The following is an 8,693-nucleotide window of genomic DNA, read 5'->3' on the forward strand; positions in this document are numbered from 1 at the left end:
CACAGCATTTCATAGCAAGCCAGTGAAAGCTGAGACTCAAGAAATAATAGGTTTTCAAGAACAAAGCGTCGAGTGCTGCTAGAAATAGAGACTAATGTAACAGGCGGGTTCAGTTGTGAAAAGCAGAGGTATGATGTACTGTATTTTCGTGTACATACAATCCAGCACAATCAGGCTGACAGGTGATGCTAAATTCACTGTGATTCCACGTTAATAATCAGAGTGGGATTTAATGAATAACCACAGGAAAGATTCTCTTTGAGCACTGATCCTGCACTCGTCTGTCTTTCCTCCTTTGTTCTCTTCTCTCGCCAAAACTGTTGAAAGGCCACGTTTGCCGTGTTTGGTTTCAGTGGCGTAAACTTTTAATGACCTCCGTCCCCACTCTCTTCAAAAAGCAATGATTGTTCGGGAGCGTGAGCCGGTATATTTCTTGCCCCCCCCCCCCCCCCCCCCCCCCCCCCCCCCGTGCTTGAGGAGTGCTGACGACATTTTCAAATGGCAGTTTGGAGATTCGGCAGCAATCTCTCGGCTGATTGAACCTCTAATGTCAGCCTGTTTTTGATATGTGATTCTGTGTGTGTGTGTGTGTGTGTGTGTGTGTGTGTGTGTGTGTGTGTGTGTGTGTGTGTGTGTGTGTGTGTGTGTGTGTGCGCGAGCAGGAGTCGGACAGGAAGACAGGTTTGCAAAAATACCCTTAAAATGGACGGTGGATGGGGCCAGGTCTACTTCCTGTTTCATATACAGAGAGCTGATCTTTCATCTTCACCACAAAGAGCAACCCACTTTTCAGATGTTTGTTGATTCTCGATTTTTGCATATTGTGAGCAGAATATTAACAGCAAGTTAAAATATGACTAAATTAATTTCACTGTATCTGACGAATGCATAGAGGCAGGTGTGTAACTGCTTTCCCCTGCTCTCAGGCTCCAAGAGCCTCCAATAAGAAGATGGGGCAGAATGTGTGCTGAAGAACTTTATTATTTCTGAGGGTGTGATAATAAGCAAAGACAACTCATTCATAAATGTATGATGAATGTATTTGTATTTTTATCTGCTCCTCTCTTCTCTCATTTGGATTTTGGAAGAAGACATTGTTCAGAAAAATGACAAGAAGCAATAAAAGTGAAGGGGGCATGCCACCCCCACTCACAGCCCCCGCTTCCCCAGCTGAAATGACACCTCTGGGAAGGGAATATTTGAGCTGTGCTATTTTGTTAAAAATTTTGTTTATAAAAATGCCAGTCACGAAAGTCCTGAAGGTTGTCAGAAGCATACTTTTGTTTGTTTTTACAAAAAACTATATTACCTCAGAATATGTACGATAACAAACTATTGGCAGTATGATCACACTATTAATATGCTCAAATAAGTTTGAATGGAAATTTGCAGTGCAATTTTGCTATAAATGGAAGCTGCTTTCTAGAGGGTTATAATTAAAAATCAGTGTGGAGATGTGAAAAAAAAGATTTTTTTGGTCATGAAAAGAAAGAATTATTTCTTTTTTTTTTTACTAAGGGTTAAATAAAACAAATGCAGGAGAAAAGGGAAATTAATGAAATCTACTTTCTACCCAAGTAAACATGAAGCTATGTAGTAAAGTGCTGTTTAAATTTACACAACACACAGGTGGCATTTCATTTCATTTGACAAGGAAACAGAGAAAGAGAGTTAAACAGAATAATAAAACTGCTGCCTGATGACAGCGGCGACAGGAACCCCGATGTTTTGGGAGTGTGGGCGGATATGTGCCTACAGCTAAACAAGGTTAGATGCCAAGTCCAAATGGCACTTATCAATGATCTGGATCCTAATAGTTACTGCTGCTACCAGTTCAACATGAGCAATCATCTGCTTATTAAAAACGTTGCACCATTGGAAAAGTGTGCATTATATGTTGCAGCGCAGTGACAGTAAATACATTTATCAGCATGTTGACCCCAACTATGAGTTGAGCAATAAATTCACTTCAGTGATTTCCAGAGGCACTTTGTGATGTGGGTGGAGGAGAAACATGTGGAGGAGGAGCGGGAAGGTCAAAGACGTGGCTGTGGGAAAACGGGCCTGTACAAAACAAGCAATTGGGGCTGCACAAATGCACGAAATTGCAGAACTCAAAACGACAAAGGCAAACACACAATAGGTTGAACGCCGGTGAGCATTGACAGAGACAATCACAGTTGAATGGAAGAGATGTTCAAAAGCAGAGTTCCAAAGAGTGAATGTAGTCAATGCCCAAATTGCTAGGATTGATTAGTGGAACTGCATAATTACTCAGTGTGGAGGAAAAACTGTCTTGACTTTTCAAATGTGCAAATATAGTGGACATGACAACATGAAGAAATTGCCTCCAGCAAGGAAGAACAATGGTCAGTCACAAAATTACAGCCTCGAAGACCCAAAATTGATCCAAAACCTCTCTAGCAGTGTCAAAGTGTACCATACACACAGAACTTTTTAAAAGTTGGAGTTTATGGCAGAGCTGTAAGTGAGAAACTATTACTATTACTACTATAGTATGGAAAGACGTCTTGGAGGAATCTTGAAAAATGTATTTCTTAACTGGTCAACGATAACGTCTCTTTGCATGAATTGTATTGTAATCTGATTAGAGAACCTTAAAGAACCTTAATGACATGCTGTATTAAATTGTTACATTCAACAAGTAGCAGACATAGATTAACATCACTGTTGATTTGAAGTCATGTTTCACTGCACCTCACAAAGTAAAGCATCCTTTTTTTTGTCTCTAAGTCTAAAAAGTCATACAGTGAGTGCACTGCTAAGTACACTAGATACTGTACATTATCAGTTAATTAGACTTTTCAGAGCACCATAGTTGGAAATTAGGTTGATGAGGGCAATATGACTGTGCACAACATGCCACATTAATAATATAAACATCAATCTTAACAAATTGAGCAGTGCAGCTTTAAAAGATAAGGTTAGCAAAAACAAAGTCAAAAAACAAGTAAGCTATATAAAAACCTCAGCCTAGTCTCTACTTTCAAAATTCTGAAACAAGGTTTAATTAAAATTCCTCAAACTAATTCACAAACGAAAACATGGGATGGTTAGTTGGTATTCCAGCGTAGGAGTAGGAGTGTCTGGGCAAATAATTTAAGATGCCATGTATAATCCACTGTGTGAAGGCAACAGAAGACAGTATATACAATAATTAAGGCAGAGCAGTGATTGGGCATTTTGAGTTTTTTTGCCCCTTAACACATCAAACTGATGTATCCAATTATATCTTAACACTTATACAACTGTACAAACATAAATTTAACCTTAATTCTTCATTAGACTGCCTGTATTCAAGGACGAAATGAAACCACGTTATTACTGACAGAATCACTGCACACGCTCAGATTCATTTGAAAGGCCTTGTTAACAAGGATTTGGTCTGACCCTGCGCAGTTCTGGTCCATGCCAAAAGCTTCTCTATGAAGAAGTGTATAATAAATCAGACGTGTAAGGCACTTAAAAGTAGTAGCACAGTGCACTCTCAGTCAACATGCGAGCAGAGGAGGAACGTCTGAGCGCTGAAGTTCCTTCTTGTATATGTAAAGCTGATTTCGCTGTTACTTTGCCTGTTCACCGTAGGTGCACTCGCACACACACAGTGAGCCAGGTTATGTGATTTCAGGGGCTTCTGCCAGACTTGAAGGACAAACAAGCGTCAAACTGTGAGACTGGCGGGGGAAAGAGTCCAGCACAGCTATTATTACACACACACACACACATACAAACACACGCACACACAGTGAGGAAATATGTGCATGGCTATCCACTGACAAAGGCAGCGTGAACCCTGCTGCCATGCTTGACTCTCTTCCTCTCTCTTTCACTACGCTCAGATATGTTTAGAGAGAGAAATAAATGTATTTTTTCATAAATAAGTCCCAATGCCAAGTGGCCACTCTCAGTCCTGTTCTCTGTGTAAAAGAGAAGTGTGTTTTTGTGTCAATTCACAGCGTAAGTATCTTACCACCAGGAGTTCTCTTAAATGGCTCCAGCTAAATGTTCCGAGCTAAGAGTTCCCTCTCAAACCTATTCAAGAAGCTCTGAGAGCAGTACTTAACAGCAAATGAACAGAGCTCAGAGGCGAGAGGAAGAGAATTCCAGGAAACGTTTCAAACACCAGCATAACATTAATACAAGGCACCTAATGAATATGAACATGAAGAGGGAAAATACTAACATCATTTTGTGGTGCTAGAGAAACAACTAATCACCAAAGGTTAGAGATCACCATCAATTTTTTGCGCAAAACTTTCCAGCAGCGCATCCAATAGTTTCAATCTGGAATAAAATGGTGAACCGAGTGACCCACTCACAGACATTGCCATCCCCAGAGCCATGCTGCCATTGTGGCTAAAGTGTTTCAGACACAGTGGATTTAAATGCACTGCAACATGAATGCCAGGAAAAAAAACTTAAAATGGGACTCTCACTATAATAAACGCGATTTCATCCTCGACATGTGCACCTTGCAAGCACAGCTGATTTGCAGTGGCCAACATCTTAATCAGATCTGACATCAAACTGATACATTGGCCATATTCATTTTAAACTGCACTCTGAAGCCAAAGGCGAAGCCTGCTGGATTTGTTCTTCACTGACCAATCACTACATGTAAAAACAGCATCATGCCTAGCAACAGCATCCATTCAGCTCCCTCTAAGAGGCAGGCCTCGGTGATATGTTTCACGAGAGGAGAGAGGTTAAATCGGGGGCTCTCTGTGATGTTTGTAACATCATCATCCTCATCATCACCATGAGGTACAATGCTATTTTATGACAAACAAGGAAAGTAGTGCCAAGTTCATAGCTGCACCTATTCCTTCACACACAATGAAAAGAGAAGGTGAAGCTCAAGGACTTAAACCTCCTCTTAATGGATCTAGTGGACTTAGAACAAATGGGTATAAAGTTAGAATGAAGAACACATCAAAGTTCAATTTATTCAGCTTGAGCTGCTTTTATGAAATATGAAGGTGCTATGAATAAGACACACAGCTCCGCAACACTCGGCATAAATCTTCCACACTGCACTCTCTAGCCTGTTAAGCACTGAATTTAATATTGGAATGATTTGCCACAGAAGAGAAAAGACGCCGTTTCTTTTAAAGTATAGCCCAGCTATCAATTCATGAAGGACGGACTTTATTTTCCAAGTCTAGTCAGGCCCTGCTAATAATACTGATTACCCCGTACATTTAAAACTGGAGGTAAAGACGGTGGCAATTCTGTGTGATATCAGGAATTTGAGATGAAAACTGTGAGGAAACTGTAATTCTCTGTCTTCCTATTCAAAGCGGTATTATCCTTTGATTCCGCACCTGCTTTCTTACTTGTCAGCCTGTTTTCTCATTTTCCTTTTTTCTCCCCCAGCTCAGGGACACGTTAACAGCCTCTCTAATGAAAGGCTGTTGCAAAAAACACACTAGACTGTGCTGAGCTGCACATGTTACAATTGTGATCATATTGAAAACAGTGGGAGAGCTGAAGGCAAAGCTAATACACGTCTTGATTGTGAAGGAATTCACTGGAGGCTTTGTTTGAGTTAAGACTTAACAAGCACTACGTTTAGGTAATTCAGGGACTACACAAAAAATGATCAGCGAAGGCGGAGGAGTGAACGCAAAGGAAGAGGGTACTGTAATTTTGGAAGGAGAGAGCAGGGGAAAACTATTCTCTATATTTCTGTTTTATTTCTTATACATTGTATTTTGCAGTGCACAAACTGCCTGGAGCACAGAGGCATCAGCTGTGCCAGCTTCACTTATTCCGCGGCTGTAATGACTATTCATTTAGCAGCTGTAAAAACGAGCAGCTATGCTGCACGACAATAAATGACCAAATACATTATTTAGACATACCCTCTAGAATGACTGTATGATACCGTGTCCTTACTGACAGGAAGACAAGATTTGCCGCTGTTTTGATTAGTGTTTAGGCACAAAAATGACTTTGCCGGGTTTAGGGAAGGATCATAGGTAGGGCAAAAATAAGAACTTTGCTAAACTATTGTGACTAGGATGTGATAAAGAAAGACATCACTGGTGGTGACACACATGCAGAAAAACACTGCAGCTGTACAGTGACTTCCAGTTCATAGTTTAACTATGTATCTGCAACATATCTGTTTTGTTCTGGTTACTCTCACAGGTTGTGTTAACATTACAAACCTTCATGATGGATTCCAATATGATCTTCATGTGTTGGCGGCTGTGACAGTAAACAACATGAGGAGGCTGTGCAGTTTAATCTGCATGCACAGATTTAGCTGATATGTGTATGCAAACATAGGCGTAACTTGTGACAGCCAACAACTGCTCAGTTTTCTGTTCTTACCAGTTTGTCTTGAACAGAAACCTCTAAACGTGCAACAAATTTGAAACTTCTTTGTCTTTCTCTTGACCCCCCTGCCGCTCTACTCCATGATTCTTACTAACCAGGCAATGAAACGTTATCACTAGATGATGGTGACAGGAAACGTACACTAACATATTGGAGATGTAAAAAAATTCCAACCTCACAACTCTCACAGATTATAATAGCCAGACAATTTGCCAGATAATGTATCTGCTGTGAAAAACATCAAATTTCAGTAAAAAAATATCTGATCTGTATAACTTGGAGGCAATTTGTCATGTAAGTGTATCACTGCACATTACATACCAAGAGTCACATAGCAGGCAGACACAGTAACAAGTGAACATTTGAAGAGAGGACCAGATATGTTTGGTTTTGGTTTTATCTAATATAATAATAATATCTAATAATAATCAGTATAAAATGATTATATCCAATAATAATCATTTTATACAATATAAAATAGCATCTCCACTCTGTTCTATACAAATAATTTAAGTACAGTCCCTTGGTTGGTGTAACATGCACAATGATACTAAAGTAAAAGGTGAAATCTAAGAAGAGTTGCACAGTTGCTCTTGTTTATCTTCCATGTCCTGCCAGATCCAAAAACCCTCTTTCTTTTCTAACTTTTAGTTGTATGTTTTCTTTTTGAAACCACATTGAGTTGGCTGTACTGTAGCTTTCAGATACGAGCCAAACAAAATATCAAACAGATCTCTTCCTCCCCACACAAAAACCCAGCCTCTCACTCATCATAATACCGCTGTCCTAGTGTGAGGCCTACTGTTCACTGAAGGGCGAGAGAGGGTGTGGATACAAAGAGCACAAAATGTGACCAAATGAATAAAGAGACTAAAGAGAATGATTGGGAAGCGGAGGGGTTTTGTGGGTGGTTATTTTCATGAATTAATTAGGCATCTTTAGAAGACATAGCTCATATCACTGTGTTTCGATCTTGTTGGCCAACATAGTGGAATATGTTGATATATACTGATCACCCCGACGCACACACACAGCAGCAGCAGGCTGGTCTCCTCTCCGTGTGTGTTACTCTCAATGAAGATTTGACCATGTAGGTATTTCTCCATTGTGCTTCATGTACGACTTGTCTTAGGTTCAAAATCAAAAAACAAAGATATCATCTACAACAACAACACCACTTTAATCCACTCTCTCGCACAGAGACACGGAGCGTGAGGGGGACACTTGAACCTCTGCTAGATTTTTCTCACCTTGAAAATGAGATTAAATGTTATCTGTTGCACCACCTGCACAGTCGCGACTCTAACTACAGATCCAACACAGCAAACTTAATCCTGAGCAGGCGATAGGAAACGCACACACACACACGGGCCTGGGCAGACAGTTCGACTAAAACTTGTCTCCAGACACCTGTGCTCATGCACTGGTAATGCAGCGGTTTTCTTTAAGTGTACACTTGTATTCCATTAATACATTAGCAGCCCACTAACAGAACGGGGCATGATCTGAAAGTGTCTGCTAAGGGCCTGATGTCTGCACAGTTTGGTGGAAGGCTGGCACCAAGTGGTCAATTACCGTACTGCAACGTTGTGATTAAATGTAACCCTGAGGTATATGATAGATGAAATTTCCTCTGTTGCCGTATGAACAGCTGTTTCTACAAGTCATCCCTCCTGCTGCAGCCTCCGGCTGATCTGGCTGCTTTCAGCTATAGTCTCCAAGATTTCAGAACAGCAGTGGTAAAGTTTGAACAAAACCTCACAGACTATCAACTGCAGCAAAAACATAATAAATACTCTTAAACTCAAAATTACATTTTGTGACCAACTGGGGAGGCCTCCTTGTATTTATGAGTTTTGAGTGCTTATTCACAGAAAACAAAAACATACATTTGAATTGAAAAACCTTTCATCCAGTTATCAAGGGTTTGTTCATGATATAAATAAACTGTGCAAAAGTCTTAGCTCATTGTAAATAAATATAAAAAGCTTGCATCCCTGCCCCATCCCTTAATTTTTTATATTTCTACACTGAATCATGGTCATTTTGCTTTTTATGACACTACAGTAATCAACAGAAAAAGAACTGTTCATATCAAAGCGAAACCAAAGTCATCTAAACTGATTAAAACCACGAAACAGAAAACAAGTGATTGCAGAAGTATTCCGCCTCATTTTAAAGTGACTCCCGTGCATCATCACTGGTGAAGCCATGTGCTTTCAGAAGTCAATTAGTTTCATGGAGATCACCCGAGTGCAGTGAATGTGTTTCAAGTGATTGTAGTAAAAATGCACCTGCTTCTGGAGGGTCCGCTGGTGAATCAATAC

The sequence above is a fragment of the Anabas testudineus genome, chromosome 1 (assembly GCF_900324465.2).
Source record: "Anabas testudineus chromosome 1, fAnaTes1.2, whole genome shotgun sequence".
Classification (NCBI taxonomy): domain Eukaryota; kingdom Metazoa; phylum Chordata; class Actinopteri; order Anabantiformes; family Anabantidae; genus Anabas; species Anabas testudineus.